Here is a 21,932-nt window from a genome sequence, read left to right as displayed (position 1 = left end):
ATGCTTATGCCTTAATGACATGTTGACCATTAATTGTTTACTTATGTGCTCTACACATATTTGAAACTATTCATTTTGGCATAATGCTTTAATTGTGAATTGGATTGTCAGCTCACCTAGGGACATCTTTTTGAAATTCTCAAGTCATATGGACCATGCTTACTATGTGATTGATTTTCAACTTATATCCCTCTTCTAATAAGTTGCATAGCATCCATGTGTCCCACTTTGTATCAACTAGGTGATGCGAGCAAAATTCAAAGTGTGTCATTGATTGATGTGTGAGTCTCATATTCCATTTTGTTCATTAAGCTTCCTTGCACATCAATTGATGCCCATTCATCATCCATTTCACATTTACTTCATTATTGCTTGAATGCTTTCATACTTCTTTATTACTTGTTTGTTTATCTAAACTTACAAGTTTTTTTTATAGCATCTCAAGCACACTAGAATGAGTGAAGTGTATGTTTCTTTTATAATTGTGACATAGCTTTTCATACTAGTGTGTGTGTTCTAAACCTCTTGCAACTTAGAACTCGTACACTTGTTTCATTTATGTCACAAATTGATTCACTCACATCATTCTAGTGACTCTTACCTCATTCCAACAATCTATGCCTCTTTGCTTGTGTATTTACTTGTCTTATTATATCCTGTTTTCTATTGCTCAGGATGATTTGTCATAAGCAAAAACGAAAGCAAAAAAAGTATATGCAGCAACCGGTTTATCCACCATGTTGAAGGTGGCAACCCGTGTATTCGCCGTACCCCCTTACTCATTTTTGAATGCACCGAGGACGGTGCAAACTTTTAAGTGTGGGGAGGTCGTCCAACTGATTAGCATTTTGGGGTGACAAGTTTCTAATCCCAACACTTTCACATTTTAATTTCTCTTTTATTACTAGGTCATTTAGAATTTTAGTTGCATTTTCTAATTTTGCATATACACATAATAAGCTTAGTCAAAATAATAAAAATTTTCAAAAAATTTATCTATAGGGCACCCAATTGATTTGAGTAAAAATTTTTCATAGAACTTGCTTGAATTATACATTGTGGAACATATTTTTGAGCTAAGAATACACAACCATGTGAGTTTTGAGCCTAGTTGTGTGGTTACATCATATAACCATTATTTTCCTTCTTGTGTGTATTATTCTTTTTCTATGATTGTAATCTTTGATTTGCTTGATTCTATATGTCCATTATTTTGTGTATGAATGCATTTATATGATTAAGGCCTTCATTTCATTGAGCTCACTTACCCAAATTGCCTTATCTTTTATCTTCCATTGTTAGCCAATTTTGAGCCTATCTTAATCCCGTTTTGTTCTTAATTTTAGCACATTACAAGCCTTAAAGCAAAAAATAATAAATATCCCTTATTTGGATCTTTGATTATCTTAGACTAGTGAGTGTGTTTATCATTTGAGTTTGGAAAATTTGGGAACATTGGTTGAGGTAAAAGAGTATTTTGAGTTTTCATTGAAAATATTGAAAATTGGGTACATACTCATGCATTAAATGTTTAAACCATATGCATTAGTACCTTTGTATATAATTCACAAAAAAAAAAGAGAAAAACAAAAGAAAAATAAAACAAAAAAATGTAGAAAAATAAAAATAAAAAATATAGAAAAAGAAAAGAAAAAAGAACCAATAAAAAGGAGACAAAATACCCCAAAGTAAAGTAATAATAATCAATGCATATGGGTTATGATAAAAAAGAAAATACATGAGTGTGTGAAAAAGTGAAGAATGGGTAGTTAGGTTGCATTAGAATTGAATAGGTTGTTGTAAGTTGGGTGAAAAATTTAAGTTAATCAAAGATTCAAATTCTAGTCAACTTGACCATATACATCCATACCTTGACCTTAACCCCATTACAACCTATGAATAAGTCCTCATGATATATGTACGCATGCATTGAATAATTGTTAATTGTTAGATGAAAAACAAATCTTAGAAAGCATGATTAGAGGAGAATTGAGTGAATCAACCCTATACACTTGAGCGACTAGAGCGGATACACATCCGGTGAGGGTTCGATTGCTCAATTATATGTTTTCACCTATTATTATCTCTTATCTTGCAAGTTTGTAAACTCTTTTTAATTACTCAATTCAATTGTGGGTTTGATTTGATTGTGATTGCTTTAGCCCTCATGTTTATACATGCTTTCTTGGAAATTGAGTTATTTTGACCAAGTAACTGAATGCATGTAGATAGATTGCATATAGATAATTTACTTGCATTGAATAAATGTTGTTACCCTTTGTCTCTTTCTTGAGTTTAGCATGAGGACATGCTTAGTTTAAGTGTGGGGAGGTTTGATAAACCCTAATTTTGTGGTTTATCTTGTGTTAAATTTAGGAGATTTTATTAACTTATCTCACATTTATTCAATGAAATAGTATTATTTTCTAATTCTCCCTAAATTGTGCTTAAGTGTTAAAAACATATTTTTTAGGCTTTAAAATAGCTAAATCTAATTCACTTTAATTCCATTCGATGCATTGATATGTTTGTTGAGTGATTTCAGATTTATATAGCAAGGATTGGATGGAAGAAGTAAAGAGAAAAGCATGCAAAGTAGAGAATTCATGAAGAAATGAGCATTTGGAGGATTCAAGGCCACACACGGACGCGTCATCCACACGTAAGCATGAGGAGGGAATTCGCAAGTGACGTGCATGCGTCACCCACGCATACGCGTGAAAGAGAACTTTGCCAATCGTCGTGCATGCGTGACGCTGGTCACGTGACCTCATTAAATTGAATACGTTGGGGGCGATTTCTGAGCTTTTCAGGCCCAAATTCAACTTATTTCTGAAGCTATTTGATGCAGAATTCAAGAGAGAACAAAGGGGAGCAATTAGATAGGGTAGAAAACATGCCTTAGGTTAGTTCTAGAGAGAGAAACTCCCTCTTCTCTCTAGAAATTAGGGTTCTTAGTTTAATTTCCTCTTAGATTTAGGTTTTGATTCTTGTTTTGATCTAGTTTTCTTTGCAATTTCTTATTATTACATCTTTGTTCTCTTTGTTCTTCTTGTTAATTTTCCCTTTTATGTCACTTTAATTTTATGAACACTCTTAATACTTTTAATTTCAATTAATGCAATTTGAGGTTTTATGTTATTTTCTTGCTTGTTTGAGTTGTTATTGTTAATTTTTTACATTGGGTAATTTAAAATTTATTATTCCTTGCAATTTTACTATGCTTTCCTTTTATGCCTTCCAAGTTTTTGACAAAATACTTGGTTGGATGTTAGAGTAGTTTTTGAGCATTCTTGGCTTGAAAAGAGAAATTGGGCAATCTTGAGTCATTAATACTCAATTTAGATTGGTGATCTAGAGTGATTAGTTAGTGTTGTATCTATTAACATTACTTATGGATTGGGATTAACTAGTCCTATTTGACTTTCTCTCAATATGAAGTTAACATTATACCTTCTTCCGATGTTGGAGATGACGAAATAGGATTAGCTCTTGTTAATTATTGTATTATGATTAATGACTGGGATAGATAACCTAGATTCTCAATCCTTGCCATAAATTCCTCTTTTTAGTAATTGCTTTCCTTAGTTGTTTTCTTTTTTTTATTCTCATTTAAATTCTCATTTCTTTATCAACCCAACCCGTGAAACTCATAACCAATAATTGAGCACTCGATTGTAATTCCTAGGGAGAACGATCCAGGACTAATACTGTCGGTTATTTTTTTGGGTTGGACTTGTGACAACCAAAATTAAACTTTGATGGAGGATTATTTGTTGGTTGGGAACTATACTTCGACGAGATTATTTGTGTGAAATTCTTAACCGACGATTACCCTTTTTCAGAGTTCTCTCGTTCCTTAAAAATTTATGTTAAAATTGTTTAAAAGTGACTAATCGATTATGTTAGGATATATTTTTTTGAGGTGAAACTCCTTTATATTATAGATAGGCAAATGAAGGCTGGACAAGAATAATTGTTCTTTATATCGATTAAATATGCTTATCACATTACCAGTTCGACCAACTTTAACGAGTATGTCATTAAGAAAGAATAAAATTATTAATTCAAATCTATCAAATCATGACATTAAAATATACATTAAAAGTAGTAAATACACACGGTTATATTAGAAAGGTGTAATAAAGGAAAAATAGGAACTTATAATGTAAGACACAACTCACTACAATCATCTTAAGCACATTACTGATTTAAATATCGGTGTGTCTTTGTATATTGTCTTCTCAACTTGATATCAATATTGTTTAAGTTAGGATCTCCAAATCTCCTTAATTCGTGACCTCTGTAAAAAATTCAAATATTTGCTGCCATCTGTGAGAATCCTACATACTTGATACCATGGCTGATCACAAAATACAAACTATGATTGATTCGAATACTCCACACAAGAAAACATTCCATGGGGATGGACATGAAACTAATCCAAATACTATTGAGGAACAACAACATCAAATTCCCTCATCTAGGTTTTGAGCACCCAGAGGATCGAAATGCCGGAGTTCGGTATTTCGCTAGCTTGGGGGCAGACTATGTTCATGTGATGCAAAAAATGCACCATCGAGTGCAAAAATTAGAATGAAAACTTGCAAAGCGATCACAAACGTGGCAATCTCGATCTCCAAGTCATATGACAAGGGTTCGTCATGATAGTTGTGAAAGGAAGAGCCCAAAGAGAACATGCCTGGCTACCCGAGGATGATTGTCATCGTTCACGTTCACCACAGGATAGAAAGGCCTAGAACTAAATCTCGATCAACCCTGTCTAAAAGGAGTCTGACTTTTCAAAAGAGTCTGAGTCCTAAAAGACACACAAATACTTGGGAGCATGTAATGCTGGGACAAACTCTATTTGTCCCACATGTCCTCCAAGTTCGTTTACCTAAATATTTTGACAAACTGACAGATGTCAAGTATGAAAGAAAATTGGATCCTTAAGAGCACATTGATGCATTTGAGGTGAGAATGAATTTGGAAAGAGTTGAGAACGCAATATGATGTAAGGCCTTCCTGGTAACATTGTCAGGGCCAACTATGGCTTGGTTTAATATGTTTCCCTCCGAGTCTATTTCATCTTTTTCTGACATTAAGATAAAGTTTCTTACATACTTTACTACCAAAAGAGCTAAAACCAAGCACCTGATTTCATTACTTAGTGTAAAACAAATAGTAGGAGAAAGCATCCAAGATTATTTGGATCACTTTAACAAGACGTTACTTGAGGTTAACACGCAAACTCTTGAGGTTGTATGTTTATGCCTTATTGCTGGCTTGCTAGAAGGTGATTTAGATGGCACTTGACTTCCAAAGATATAAAGTCTTTGGAAGAAATTCTTTAGATTGCTCTAGAATATATGTGAGATGAAGACATTTCAAAGGTTGTCTTGACTAAAAGGAAAAACCCAGATCCGTCACCTATTAAGGTCAGAAGCTCGAGGCTGTCCTCTACTCCTAAGTCATCAACACCACGAGTAGGTAAATTCTCGACATATATGCCTTTGGTGGCCTCACTGACTGAAGTCTATCAACAAGTGTTATATAGGAGAATACTTCCCAAAGCAAGACAAATCCGACCTAGGACTTCTTTGAATAATTCGTAATATTGTGACTATCACAAATCTTATGGTCACAGGACTAAGGATTGCATAGAATTGAAGGATGTATTGCGGTAGGCGATTCAAGATGTGAAGCTCCCTGAGTTTGTTCAACACGTTAGGCCACCTACACGGCATAACAATGATGAAGATCGAGAGACAAGAAACCCTAGGAATTCTATGCCCGTGGAGATCCAAGTTGACACGGTATAAGTGGTAGTAAACGTGGATGTTGGTAAAAATGGATTGGCAAAATCGAGAAATATTGTTAAAAAAGATGTCAAGGCTTGAGTTCAGAGGTTCTAAAGGTGACCGGTATTCCAGATGTGCAATTCATCGCAGATGATTTCTAGTATGTCACATCTGATGATGACGAGCCGTTGGTGATCACTGCGAAGCTGGAAAATAGGATAGTGAAAAGAATCTTGGTTGATACTGGTGCAAATTTGAATCTACTACAAAAAAACGCTGAGTACCATTGGATTTGCCATCGGATTTATCGTTAAACTGGAGTTGACGGTATAAATATTGCCAAAAACTGCTTACCAGCGGAGTTTTTCGTTCGACGCTAATTATCGGCGGATTTTCCATCGTATTTTCAATGGATTTGTGAGACTGAGTTGATTATTACCGTCAGATTAATCCGACGGTAACTTTGGTACCATTTCATGTGTTTAGGCGCTCTGATGGTAAATTATACGGTAATATTTTTTTTGGCACAGTTATGCCACAATTAGTAGTCAAATTAAAATTCCTGTTAACAAAATTGTTAGCAGAAATCTAAAATTAGCATAAATTAACAAATTATTTTATTAAACATAAATGGTCTCAATACAATAAAATATCACAAAAGTAAAATGCAATGAAGTAGACAAATAAGAAAATGAAACCCCTACAGATCTCGGTAATCATCATTGTCATGGTCGTTGTAGTCCCCCTGCTGAGATGGCAGAGTAGGTGCTGACATCGGTGCCCCACCAGCAGCGTCGCCGTTAGAACTAGCAGTGTCGCTGCCTCCTACGTGCATCTGCAGATTGTACTCTGCCATCTGCTCTCGCAACCGATCGAGCTGCTTCAACTTCTCCATCAGGTCAAAGCTGATGGCAACGACTCCTCCCACGCGTGCAAGAAAGTTGTTGTACCTTTATTCAGACTGCTCCATTTGCTAGTGAAGCTCCTGTGTCAGCTTCTGCACCTCCTCCATCAAGTCGATAACTTCCTGGGGATTGGCAGAGCTGGTGGCAGAGGCAGAGACAGAGGAAGTTGCCAATGCGAAGGAGAGGAGGCCACTGGCGGAGAACGACCCCAACCTGAAGCAGTGATTCTAATGGGGCTCAGAGGCAGTCTTGCACCAAATCCTATCAGGATCTACCACTGAGGTCTCGGAGCTAGCATCGTCATTCCTACTAGGCGGCTGAGATTTCTGGGTCACGACCTCCAACCTATGCATGTAATCCTCCTGTGTCACACACATTGTGATTAGAATAACAGTTAAATAATTGCCTTTAAACCAAATAAATTTGAAACTTAGGATTAATTTAAAGTCACATAATGGGCCGCTGACTGTTCTTCAGCAAATCTCTCATTGTTGACCTTCAAAGTATGGGTATACTTGAAGGTCTCCACCAATGTTGCCTCACGGTCCAACAACTTAAACTACAAATTAATATATCAAGTAATAAAATAAATGAACAAATTAAACAACTAATTTAAGTAACTACTAAAATATTTAACAATGACAAAATTCTTACCAGTCTGCTCTTCGTCTTCATGAAGGTCGCCGACCCACCCGTATACTTTGACGACCTGGGCGAAGCCCTATTAGCGACATTCGTTAGACAGTGATGCTTGAATTCCTCATCATGAGTAAAATAAGCCTCTAGGTCCTTCTTGACGGCTGGACGAATCTATGACATTAGGTGGTTGCACCCCTTATGAACGTTGCTCATCATCTGCTGAAAATGTTTTGCTGTCTGGTGGTCGTAGATCTTCCTGATCATGAAATTATGCTTCGCATCCATATGAGTTTTAACTACACAAAGTGATTCACCAATATTAGTTAGTCAGAATAAAATACAATTCAAATACAGTTAATTAATTCAACATTATTGGGCTCTTACGTCCACTTCTAAAACCATTGATCTCTAGTCTTAGTCGGGATCTACGTGTAGGTCGGCCACGGGTGGTCGTACATCGACTTAATGACATCGAAGATCTCCTGTGTGCAAGCATTGGAGTTTGGTGCAAACTTAGCAGAGAAAAAACCTAACATTAACAAACACATAAAAATGCATAAACTTAAGATTAACAAATGTAAGACTAATAAATTGTATGTACTCACACCTGTATGCCATCGGGCCAAATCCTCAGCTGAATGAAGCGCAGTGGTAGAGGGACATCCTACTAGAAGGCACTGGAGGAATCATCTACTGCGGGCTCTGTTGTTGCTGGTTCTGCAGGTGGCGTAGCAGAAAGAGGCACGTAGTTCGGATTTGGGACCATAATGGATTGCTGGTCTGCTGGATCCGTCTGTAACATCACAGGGGTTGACGGGGTAGTTAGGGTAAAGGGCGATGACTAGGCAGTCCTTGAGGATTCAGTGAAAGCTCGCCCTCTACCACGATCACATGACTCACTCAACCTACCTCGGCTACCTGTTGTCATGTCTGCACAGCGAATATACTAACACTAATAAAAACACAATTGAATTCACTAACTCTAAATATATTAATACACTCAATACACTAAATATATTAATAACATAACAAACACTAATAAATAATAACATAAGAAGAAACTTAAGAAATAACAAATAATTATAACAAATATGAGAAAATGTATGAATAACAAATAATTATAACAAATAGCCCAAAACATTTAACATAAGAATTTTAAGGAGGAACCAATTTATGTCACAATTAACACAAATATCTATCAGCCCTTGATGGTAATCAGTGGCTAAGAGAAGGGGAGTTGAATCTTAGCCCCTTTTACGCTGAGTATAACTTTCTGCCTTTCAAGATAGCTTCAGGAGATGTTTCTGCTTTTTGTCTCATAACAAGTCAAGAGACAGTTTCTTTTTGTCTCGTAATCGGTTAGAAGATATTTTTCAATTTTGTCTCCTACGCAACAGAATCAAAAATGGAGTAGAAAACAAAGAGAGAATCACACCCAGAAGTATCCTAGTTCAGCTGCCAAGTGTAATGCAGACTACATCTAGTCTCCATCAAAACAGTGACAGAATTTCACTATAATCAAATGATTACATACACCAATTCTTCCCTAGGAACTACCCATTCATATCTGGGACAAGTCCATAATCTATCCCCAAGCTTTCAACCGCAAAGTGCTAACCCAACTTGCAAGGAAATCCCCACAGGATCATGAAATACAACACAGATGTACAAAGGAACTCTTAGACATCTATGGCTTTTTCTTTAATTTTGCACTCTCTGCCTTTTTCCTCTCACTGGCTTTTTCTTACAAACCTCACTCTGTTTGTCTTTTTCACCATGAGACTCAGACAGACAAAACTAAAGAAAATAATACAAAATAAACACATTGAAGGAGAAAAACTTCTGTTAGCTTGGGTATTTATGAGAACTCTGTGTTTTCTCTCCTTGCTTCAACCCTTGGCTGTTCTCCCTTATTATAGAAGGGAAAGCTTCTAAGGTTGAAACTGGTTCAACCAAGCCACCAACATCTTTTCCATCACAAGGCCGGTTCGAACAGGGAGAAGAGAGAGGGAAAACCGAAAGCAAATCAACATGCATGTACCTCTATCTTATCCCTTCTCATCAAACTTCTTCAATCTGAGCCTTCCATCTTAACTTTGGCCCCAAGAATTAATTTTAACCCCTGATAATTCTCTGATCCTTGACAGCTTCATCTGTTCCATTTTTGCTTCTTCCTCCACGTAGCTATAGTAGCTACCTTCTGTCTTGGATGAACAAAAGTGGAAACGAGCTTCACCACAGAGATCTTCTTCTCTGATCGAGGTCGATTGCTTCTACTTTTGGCGTGGAAATCTTGAGGCTTCTTCTTCACATCTTGCCTTTAGTGGCAAAAATATTAGCCACGCCAAGCTTCAGATCTTCCTTTTGCTAAGGCCATTACCCTAGCCTTTTTCTTCTTCCTAGCTTCACTGCTATCTCTGATAACTTCTTCTTCCTTCCTTCCTGTTTGACAAAACCGATTACAAAGAGAGAGATGAGAGAGAAGAGAAAAAAAGCTTTGGATGTTATGAATGAAATTAAAACAAATTAAATCCCACTTCTATTCTCCTATGCATAGTAACGTGTGGAGCAGTAAATGCCATCAAATCAATTTGAATTTTCTCTTTCTTGTTACTAATGCATGCATTCAATTTAATAAAACTTTGAATTCCATAACCCATGGAGAAGGGTAATCATGGAAAGCATGCTCCACTAGTTTCTTTCTTCTTTCAATTTTGGACCCATGATGATGTTGGGCCAAGGCAATTATAACTTGGGCTTTGTATCAGTTTCCTAGTCCAATGTGCTTTAAACCAATCCAGCCATTTATAACAACATTTTTTTAATCCAATGCTGATAGTTATTTGGACTTAAAACATGCTTTTGGCCCATCAAGAAAAATCTACACAATGACAAACTCATCATACAAACAATTTGAAACCAAAATTAAATTAACAATTTAACAATTTTTCTAATTAATAATGTTTGATCATCATCATATGTCAAGTTTTCCAAACTCAACAATCTCCCCCTTGATGAAAAATATTATTAAAAATAAATTGAAAAAGGTTAAGGGTTAAGAGAACTCCCTTGAAGATTTTGAATCCTCTCCGTTTCCATTTATCATATAGCTCCCCCTTAACGTATGCATTTTTTCAGTGGGAGCAGTACCTGTAACATGCTTCAAGTAGTTCCAAAAGAAATTTATGTATTCACCACATGGAACCTTAAGAAGCAAAGAACATGTTAAAAATTGATTTTTGAGCAAATGGATAAAAATAATCAGATAACATGCTGCTCAAAAAATGTTCTTGTAAAACAGAGTATGCTAGAGTAAATTCAGAGTACATTTCAACAGATGATCAAGACTCAACATACTGCTTATTTTAACATGTTTAAATCATAAACAAATTCCTGCCAATAAAAATATTTCCAGCCAATCAAAGCAATAAACCAAGAAAAAAAACATATAGCCAATATTCAGTTATCAAAACAGAGCATCAGAAATATTGGCATTAAGCAATAATCATCATAAAACTAAAAAAAATCAGAAATCAGAGCAAAAGAATTGGATTGGCAGTTCCAATTCTATTTTCAATAAATCAGCCCATTTTTCTTTTCTTTTTAATGTTCCTCCCCCTTTTGTCATCAAGGAGGGACCTTGCAAAAAAAATTGTGAGAAGCAATGCAATGTAATCCATAATCATTAAACAGAATAAGTAGTTAAGTTATGGTTACAATCATCCAAATCAAAATAAACAGTTCAAATAAAATAGTCCAAAATAAACTAAGTCTATAACACCAAAGAAATTTTGTGTCCATGAGCAGCAGAAAATAAATCTTCAGGCATCAGAGAGATTGACATCAGAGTCAAGAAGGTCATCTTCCTCGTCGGTATGGACCGTGTCCTTTTCTGCAGTCTTCATATGCTTGATGAGCAAATTTACCCTCTCATGGTATTTCGTCCATGCCTTTTCATTTTCAAAGGCTTGTTTTCTAGCCTCTTTGTATGACTTTGCCATGAGGTTGGACATATTGGAAAACTCAGTGAGAACGTCCTTAATAGTTTTAGAGAATCGAGAGATTTCAGGAGGAAGACTCTCCTCTTCACTTTCATAGACCTCATATGCCTTAGAATTTTTACCCTTCTTTCCTTTGGCAGCCTCAGGAACACCCCCACCTTTGATCATGGAAACCTTATTCTCTACTGGCTCATTAGTAAGATTAACATTAAAGTATTCAAAAATACATTTAAGAAACATGCCATAAGGCAGATTGTATTTTTTGTCACTCCAAACACAGTCCCAAATATGTCTGATCATGAGATATGCAAATGATATGGAGGAAGAAGTTAGAATGGCAAATAACACAAGAGTATCACAAACTGTGACTCTCTGATAAGAGCCACCTTGTGGAATGATGACATGTGTAATGATCTGATGCAACAGAGCTCTCATAGGTCCGAGAGCTTTATGAGTCAAGGTGGTACTATCCAGAGACGAAAAGTTTTCACACACCCTAGCCAGAGCATCTTAAAGGGAAACGCCAACTTGGTTATCCCATTTTCCAGTCATATAAGCTCGGACCCCCTCATCTTGATATCCCAAGGCAGTGCTTATGGTTTCATGGTTTAAAGAAAGATGGACCTTTTTAACGTAAGAGTGAAGTTCACCATCATGAAAAATTAAGTTTGCATAAAACTCTCTTATTAAGTTAGGATAAACAGGCTTTCTAACTTTGAAAATCGGTGTCCATTTCAAATCTTGAAAATTTTGTGAAAAATCAATGCCCTTTTCAGTAAGAGTTTCCAAGTTAACAGCAAAAGAAGCACATAAGGGACGGTTCACCAACACCTTAGAATGGAACTCATAAGCAGCATAGGAGATAAACCGATAAAGGTCAAAATGAGAATGACTCTTACCATACTTGTTCATGAATTCCAGGGAATCAAGATTAGGGGGTTCTCAGGTGTTGTGAAGAGTGTAGCGCTTTAATCGCTGAGAGTGCACATAACGGCCTGAGGGATGGGGTGTGGAGCGCCGTGGAGGTGGAGGGGGACGTGGTGGTGGAGACAGCGACGCTTCTTCTTCCTCGGGCATTGGCCCCTTTTCTTTTGCGTCCTTCTTGCGAGATGAGCTTCTTGGATGAATAACCTTTTTCCTCATGAAACCGGTTGAGTGAGAAGAGGGAGATGAGGATAAGGGAGAGTAAATATGAATGTGAGTGTGAGTTTGAGGAGCAGAGGAAGATGGAGAATTTTTGACAGAGGGGGTTCAGTTGCTTCTTCGTGTGGCTAACTTCTTTCTCATGATGAAAGATATGAAGTAGAGAATGAGAAGATGAAGAGAGGCCAAAGAGGATGGAAGGTGAAGAGAGGTTACAACGCATTAAATGATAAGTGGAGAGAATATCATTTAAAATAATGAGCATTTAATGGAAACGGTTTTCAATCAAGGAAATTTTAAAATTAAAACAAATAACCGAAAGGTCTTTTCCTTGAAACATGGGAGAGAATAAGGGAAAAGATTTTGATTTGACATGAACTCCCCTTATGAATATATGATGTGATAACCTTCCCAAAAAATATTTAAAATTATTTTAATGAAAACATGATGAAAAAAATGAAAACAGGCAAGTATCATGGAATGGATCAAAGGTAGTAGGTTGGGCTTGTGTTCAAAGGCACCAAGGTCTAGTCTCCCCCTGATTCACAGCTTGTTCATCATATGCTCAGATTTGTCTCCTTGCTGCCTATGAGACAAAGACAAATAGAAGCATGAAAATCACATTTTCTCAATAAAACTCAAGTCCCTCATCCCTAAACTGTTTCTTAATCTACAAAACCTATCTTCACATAGAGGTTCAGTGAAGATATCAACAAGTTGCTCTTCGGATTTCACAAATTGGATATCAATAGTACCTTTTTGCACATGTTCTCTAATAAAATGATATCTTACTTCAATGTGCTTAGTCTAGAGTGCACCACAGGATTTTTAGAAATGTTTATAGCACTTATATTATCACAAAACAAAGGTATACTATTGATTTTCAATTTGTAATCTTCTAACTGTATTTTAAGCCATAAAAATTGAGAACAACAAACTGCCGCAGAGATATATTTGGCCTCAGCAGTGGATAAAGTGACTGTGGCTTATTTTTTGCTAGACCACATGTTGAGTGAACTTCCAAGGAAGCAACACATTCTAGAAGTGCTTCTTCTATCCACTCGGTCACCTGCATAATCTGCATCACAGAAACCTATTGCACAAAATTCATTAAATTTTGGATACCATAAGCCAAGGTCATATGTGCCCTTAATGTATCTAATGATTCTTTTAACAGCCAAAAGATGGGATTCTTTTGGGTGTGATTGAAATCTTGAACATATACCCACACTTTGAATAATATCCGGTCTAGAGGATGTAAGACACATAAGTGAGCCTATCATTCCTCTATATCGTGTTTTATCCACATCTTTGCTACTTTCATCCTTATCAAGTTTAGTGTTTGGATGCATAGGTGTTCCCATTGGTTTAGAATTTTCAAGGCCAAATTTCTTGATTAATTCTTTTGCATATTTACCTTGGTGAATAAAAATACCACTAGGAGTTTGTTTAATTTGAAGACCAAGAAAAAAGGTTAATTCACCCATCAAACTCATTTTAAACTTACTAGTAATAAGTTTTCCAAACTCTTCACACAAGGTTTCATTAGCCGAACCAAACACTATGTCATCCACATAAACTTGAACAAGTAAAATATCATCATTAGATTCTTTTATAAATAAAGTAGTATCGGTGGTACCCCTTTGAAAATGGTTTTCCAACAAGAAGGCACTAAGCCTTTCATACCAAGCTCTTGGAGCTTGCCTTAGGCCATAAAGAGCCTTTGAGAGTTTAAAAACATGATTTGGAAATTCTTTACTTTCAAAACTGGGGGGTTGAGCCACAAATACTTTCCTATCTATAAAACCATTAAGGAAAGCACATTTGACATCCATTTGGAATATCTTAAAACCCTTGTGGGCAGCATAGGCAAGAAGCAATCTAATTGCTACCATTCTTGCTACCGGGGCAAATGACTCATCAAAATCAATCCCTTCCTCTTGATCTTAACCTTGGGCCACTAATCTAGCCTTGTTACGAATAACACTACCATCGTCACCCAATTTATTTTTGAAAATCCACTTTGTACCGGTTACCTTCTTACCATTAGGATTTGGTACAAGTGTCCAAACCTCATTCTTTTCAAATTGAGCAAGCTCCTCTTCCATGGCTTTAATCCATGAGGGACCTTCAAGGGGTTGCTTTACATTAAGAGGCTCCAATTGGGACAAGAAGGCAACATTATTTTGTTCCACTTGTTTCTTGCTTGAGGATCTGGTGGTTATGCCTTGGGAAAGATCACCAATGATAAAATCATGGGGGTAACCCTTCAAAAACTTTCATTCTCATGGCCTTTGAAGGAAGGTTCTACCTTGATGAGTTTCAGTGGATTGCTCTGTTCTGGATTCTCTGGCTTGTTCAGGAGACAAAAGAGAAATGTCTCCTTTATTCTGATGAGACATTTCTGGACAGTCAGGTTCAGCAGCTGGGACGGACTAGGGATCATCTTGACTAGCTTCTTGGTTTACATCAGCATCACAACCTGCATCATCTTCTATCACAGCACTGGGAATAGAGTTAGAATCACAAAAGGACACATGTATGGATTCCTCTATTGTTTTATGTTCCTTGAGGTAAATCCTAAATGCTTTTCTAGTGGTGGAGTATCCAACAAACATTCTGATGAGCGGATAATTTATACCCTTTTTGGCATTGTTTTTATATAGTTTTAGTATGTTTTAGTTAATTTTTATTATATTTTTATTAGTTTTTATGCAAAAATCACATTTCTGGACTTTACTATGATTTTGTGTATTTTTCTGTGATTTCAGGTATTTTCTGGCTGAAATTGAGGGACCTGAGCAAAAATCTGATTCAGAGGCTGAAAAAGGACTGCAGATGCTATTGGATTCTGACATCCATGCACTCGAAGTGGACTGTCTGGAGCTACAGAAGCCCAATTGGTACGCTCTCAATTGCATTGGAAAGTAGACATCCTGGGCTTTCCAGCAATATATAATAGTTTATACTTTGCCCGAGATTTGATGGCCCAAACTGGCGTTCAAAGTCTGCCTAAAAATTCTGGGGTAAAACGCCCAAACTAGCACCAGAATTGGAGTTAAACGCCCAAACTGGCACCAAAGCTGGCCTTTAACTCCAGGAACAGCCTAAGCACGAAAAAGTTTCAATGCTCAACCCAAGCACACACCAAGTGGGCCCCAGAAGTGGATTTCTGCACTATCTGCACTTAGTTATTCATTTTTTGTAACCCTAGGTTACTAGTTTAGTATAAAAACTACTTTTAGAGATTTATTTTGTGTCTTTTGACCATCTTTGGAATCATATGTAACTTTTATCATCTTTACACGTTTGGGGGCTGGCCTCACGGCCATGCCTAGACCTTTCACTTATGTATTTTCTACGGTGGAGTTTCTACACCCCATAGATTAAGGTGTGGAGCTCTGTTATTCTTCATGAATTAACGCAATTACTACTGTTTTTCCTTCAATTCACGCCTACTTCTTCTCCAAGATATACTCTTGTTCTTGATTCAGTTAAGTCAGAATGAAGGGGTGACCCGTGACAATAACCCAATCTTCGTTACTCGCTTAGCCAAGATCGCGTGCCTGACAACCACAAAGCGGTCTACATGATGTTCAACGTAGTCATTGGACGACAGCTGGAGTATATTCTCTTGGGTCCCTAATCACGATTCACATCGTCTCTCCTGACAACAGAGCATCTAAATCTGAGATTAGAACCTTCGTGGTATAGGCTAGAACCATTGGCAGCATTCCCGAGATCCGAAAAGTCTAAACCTTGTCTGTGGTATTCCGAGTAGGATCTGGGAAGGGATGACTGTGACGAGCTTCAAACTTGCGAATGTTGGGCGCAGTGACCGTGTGCAAAAGGACAATGGTCCTATTCCGACGCTAGCGGGAACCGACAGATGATTAGCTGTGCGGTGACAGCGCATATGGATTTGTTTTCATCCGAGAGGATCATACAGCTTGCCATAGAAGGAGGTAACGCATGATTGGAAGAAGGTAGTAGGAAAGCAGAAGTTCAGAAGTAACAAAGCATCTCCAAACACTTATCTGAAATTTCCACCAATGAATTACATAAGTATTTCTATCTTATTTTATATTTTATTTATATTTTAATTATCAAAACCTCATAACCATTTGAATCCGCCTGACTGAGATTTACAAGATGACTATAGCTTGCTTCAAGCCGACAATCTCCGTGGGATCGACCCTTACTCACGTAAGGTTTATTACTTGGACGACCTAGTGCACTTGTTGGTTAGTTACACGGAGTTGTGAGAAGTGTTGAGATCACATTCGCGCGCACCATGTTTTTAGCACCGTTACAAGGAATCACAATTTCGCGTACCACATTCCTTCATAGGATTTTGGATCAAATTTTCCAAGATTTTCTTTATTGTTAAGAACAAAAGATTTGCATCCGAAAATGTAGAAATACTTAAAATTAGGTGGGGTTCCTTTCCATAGCTCATATGGAGTTTTCTTTAAACCTTTTCAAATGATGGTTCTATTCAAAATATAATAAGCTGTATTTACAGCTTCAGCCCACAAAAATTTTTGTACATCATTTTCACAAAGCATTGCCCTAGTCATTTCTTGAAGGCTTCTATTCCTTCTTTCAACTACCCCATGTTGTTGAGGAGTTCTAGGACATAAAAAGTTGTGTGCAATACCAAAATCATCACAAAATTTTTCAAAATCTTGATTTTCAAATTCTTTTCCATGACCACTTCTCAAGTCGGTAATTTTCAAATCTTCTTCATTTTGAATCTTTTTACAAAGAGTGAAAAAAGCATGAAAAGCATCATTCTTGTGAGCTAAGAATAGAACCTAACCGAATCTAGAGTAATCATCCACCACCACCAAACCATAGTGTTTACCTCCCAAACTTTGAGTCTTAGTTGGACCAAAAAGATCAATATGCAACATTTCTAATGGCCTCTTAGTGGAAATTCTATCTTTTGGTTTAAAAGAAGATTTTACTTGTTTGCCTAGTTGACAAGCATCGCAAGTAATATCCTTATCAAATTTAATATTGGGAATTCCTCTAACCAAGTTTTTCTTAACAAGCTTAGAAATTTGGTACATGCTTGCATGACCCAATTTCTTATGCCAAAGCCATTTTTCAGATTCAAGAGAAGTAAAACATGTTACTTTTTGATCTTTTAGATCCTCAAGAGTCAATCCATACACATTATTACATCTTTTGGCTTCAAACAAGACTTCACCAGATTTTTCACAAATAACTAAGCAATCCATTTTTCTAAAAATAACCTCATAACCGAGATCACACAATTGACTAATGCTTAGTTGATTGTGCTTTAATCCATCAACAAGAAAAACATCATTAATAAAAGAAGAAAAACTCTTACCCACTTTACCAATGGCCACTATTTTTCCTTTTTCATTGTCACCGAAAATAACAAAGCCTCCATCATACTCATCAAGCTTGATGAAGAACATTGCCTTTCTGGTCATATGCCTAGAGCACCCACTGTCCATATACCATATGTTGTCCTTTCTTTTGGATGCTAGGCAAACCTACAAAATAAGCTCAAGTGACCTTAGGTATCCAAATCTTTTTGGATCCTTTGATGTCAAACCATCTTCTTTGTCCCAAGACATTATAATCACAAACAATTTTGTAAACCTTTTTTCCAATCATCCTTTCACTTATAAAACACTGAATAGAAAAATGACCATTCCGATTGCATAATCTACAAAATTTTTGAGTTGCTGTTTTTTTTAAAGTTTGTTAGGTTTTGAAACCTTATGTCACCCAAGAGGATGCCATGTTGGTAAAAGAAGACTTCTCAATGAATTTTTCATATTTGTGAAAATCCAACCCAGCTTTATCATAAAGAGGTTTTTGACTAGCTAAGAGTTGATTTAAATTTTCAGAACTTTGAGCAAAGTTAGCTAAGTCTTCTTTTAAGTCTTTTTATCTCTTTATGTAGCCATTCATTTTCTTCAAAATAATTAAGATTAGCAGTCACAGAATGGTGATATTCACAACTCTTAAGTTTAGCTTTCAACCGCTTGTTTTCTTCAACAAGAGCAACAGCAGTTTCGGCTTTCCTTAATTTATCTTTAAGAAAACCATTTTCAGCTTTCAGTATTGCTATGTGAGACTCAAGATCTTGGTTTTCACTTAGGAAGTATTTAATCTTTTTAGAAAGATGATCTATCATAAGATGAAGGTTTTCAGTGGAAGGGTCAAGAAATACTACCCGCTCTACGTGATCGGCCATGAGGCAGGTTTGAGACTTGGTTTCTAATTCTTTATCCTCATCCGAGTCATTTTCCAAGTCTTCCCAAGATGACATGAGACCTTTCTTTTTTCCCTTTTTTGGCTTGTCCTCCTTCTTCAGTTTTGGACAATCAGACTTGAAGTGCCCAGCTTCTTTATAGTTGTAACAAATCACTTTGCTGAGATCTCTTTTTGGCTTCTTTGAGCTGCCTCTTTTGTTTTGTTCCTTTAGCTTCACCATTTTCCTGAATTTCTTAGCAAACAAAACAAAGTCATTTTCAGATGAGTTATCACTAGATTCACCATCCAGTGGTTCAGAAACAGATTTGAGAGCAATTCTTTTCTTTTTTGTATCTTTTTTCAAATATGTGTTTTCAAAGGCAAGTAAATTTTCTCTCAAATCATCATAAGTCATAGTATCAATGCTACTACTCTCACCTATTACTATTGCTTTGGTTTTTCACTCTTTTGTGAGACATCTCAGTATTCTCCTCACAAGCACAGATTCTGAATATATGATCCCCAGAGCATCCAAGCCAGTGACGATGACATTGAATCTTTCAAATAGTTCATCAATCGTCTCTCTTTCCTTCATTGAGAACATTTCATATTCTCTGTTCAACATGTCTATTCTGGTTTTCTTTACTAGGGTTGTGCCTTTATGAATGATTTGAAGTTTATCCCATATTTCCTTTGTTGTTGTGCATCTTGATACCCGTCGGTATTTCTCGAAGCTGACCGCACACTTGAACAAGTTGATAGCTTTAGCGTTGAGCTCTACTTTCTTTCTGTCTTCCTCATTCCAATCGGCTTCGCCTTTGAGTGTAACCACACCATAAGCACCTGTAACTATTGAAAACTGTGGTCCTTCTAGGATTATCTTCCAGAGTTTGTAATCTACAGATTGAACAAATATCTTCATTCTTTTTTTCCAGTAACTGTAGTTCTTTCTATTGAAGAATGGAGGTATGTTGCTTGACTGCCCTTCTGTCAGAGTATAGGCAACCAGATTTGAGTCACTGTTAGCTGCCATCAGGATTTTTTCTCTAAGCTGCAAAGCTTGATCTCTTTGAGACCAAGCTCTGATACTAATTGATAGTAATCAGTGGCTAAGAGAAGGGGGGTTGAATCTTAGCCCCTTTTCCACTGAGTATAACTTTCAGCCTTTCAAGATAGCTTCAGGAGATGTTTCTACTTTTTGTCTCATAACAAGTCAAGAGACATTTTCTTTTTGTCTCGTAACCAGTTAGGAGATATTTTTCAATTTTGTCTCCTACGCAACTGAATCAGAAATGGAGTAGAAGAGAAAGAGAGAATCACACCCAGAAATATCTGGATTCAGCTGCCAAGTGCAATGCAGCCTACTGACGAACGGATTTCTGCTAGTAAAGAATTTCACAAATAAGTTCTCGCTGCTAGTATAGTTTCTAAAGTAACAAAGAATCCTTTCGTACAAAAGTTTTGGTTGTCACTTAAGCAAACCCAATAAAAATAAACCGAAGTATTTAAACCTCGGGTCGTCTCTCAAGGAATTGTAGGGAAGTGTTCTTGTTATTGGTTATAAGTTTTTTGAGAAATTTTTGAATGAGGAATGGAAAAATAAATGATTATAAATTAAAGCAATGAAAATTAACAAGAGGTTTTATGTAATTAAAATAAAAAGCCTTGGCTAAGGAAGATTAGTCGGAAGTTCTATCCTTGTTGGATTTCCCAAGTATATAGTAATAGGTTGTTGTTTCTACTTAGTTAACCCTTACCGAATAAAGGAAAGTCAAGTTATGAGCCAACTTCTATTCACAAGTTCTAATCCTCTCTCTTGGGAAGGATTAGCGTTAGTGGCTAGAGAGCCAGCCAACAACTTCCAATTACAATTTAACTCTTGAGTTTTCCAACTCAAGGGTCTCCAAATATTAATCAACTTCAAAACCAAGTTGGAAGCCTACTCCATTGACATGGATGCCAATTTTGCATACATGTAAAGGGAGTAGAAAGAAGGCATGATAATTGGACTCAATTGAAAATAATCAAGAAATAATAAAATTAAATAGAAAAGTACTCTTTGCATTAATAAATTAATAAGAGAAGTAGATAAACTAAAGTAATGGAATAAATAAAAAGTAGAAGAAAACTAAATTAAAGGAACATTGAACCTGAACCAAAGAGAAAATCCTAAATCCTAAAACCTAGAGATAGGAGAGAGCCTCTCTCTCTAGAATCTACATCTAAAACCTAAAAATTATGTAAATGAAAGTATGATTCAATCTCTGTTGAGTCTTTGCTTGTCCCCTGGCTTTAGTCTGCATTTCTGGGTCGAAAACTGGGTCCAAACTCAGCCCAAAATCGCCCCCAGCGTCTTCTGAGTATTCTGCACATGGCGCATGTCACGCGTACGCGTCAGTCACGCGTACGCATCGATGGTCATCTTCGCGTGTCACGCGTACGCGTCAGGTACACGCACGCACGCGTCGCTGTGCAATCTCGCTTATCACGCCTACGCGTCGGGTACGCGCACGCGTCACCATGGAAAGCTCCAAATCACGCGCGCGTATGAGCCATGGGTTGTCTCCTTTATTTCTTGTGTTCCTTCTATTTTTGCAAGCTTCCTTTCCATCTTCTAAGCCATTCCTGCACTATAAAGCCTGAAAATACTGAACACATAGATCACGGCATCGAATGGTATGAAAGGACATTAAAAATACACAATTTAAAGGCTTAGGAAGCAAGTTTTCAATCATAGAACAAAATTAGGAAGAATTTTAAAATCATGCAAATCATATGAATAAGTGTGCAAAGACTTGATAAAAACCACTCAATTGAACACAAGATAAACCATAAAATAGTGGTTTATCAGCTACATCCGATCTCCAACACAACAGTGACAGAATTTCACTATAATCAATTGATTACATACACCAATTCTTTCCTAGGAACTACCCATTCCTATCTGAGACAAGTCCAGAATCTATCCCAAAAACTGAACTTGACTTAGACACTTGCCAAGCTTTCAACCGCAAAGTGCTAACCCAACTTGCAAGGGAATCCCCACAAGATCATGAAATATAACATAAATGTACAAAGGAACTCTTAGACATTTATGGCTTTTTCTTTAATTTTGCACTATCTGTCTTTTTCCTCTCATTGGCTTTTTCTTACAAGCCTCACTCTATTTGCCTTTTTCACCATGAGACTCAGACAGACAAAAC

Source organism: Arachis hypogaea, chromosome 12 (genome assembly GCF_003086295.3).
Source record: "Arachis hypogaea cultivar Tifrunner chromosome 12, arahy.Tifrunner.gnm2.J5K5, whole genome shotgun sequence".
Taxonomy (NCBI): domain Eukaryota; kingdom Viridiplantae; phylum Streptophyta; class Magnoliopsida; order Fabales; family Fabaceae; genus Arachis; species Arachis hypogaea.
The sequence above is the reverse complement of the archived record's forward strand: the minus strand, read 5'-3'. Positions refer to the sequence as shown.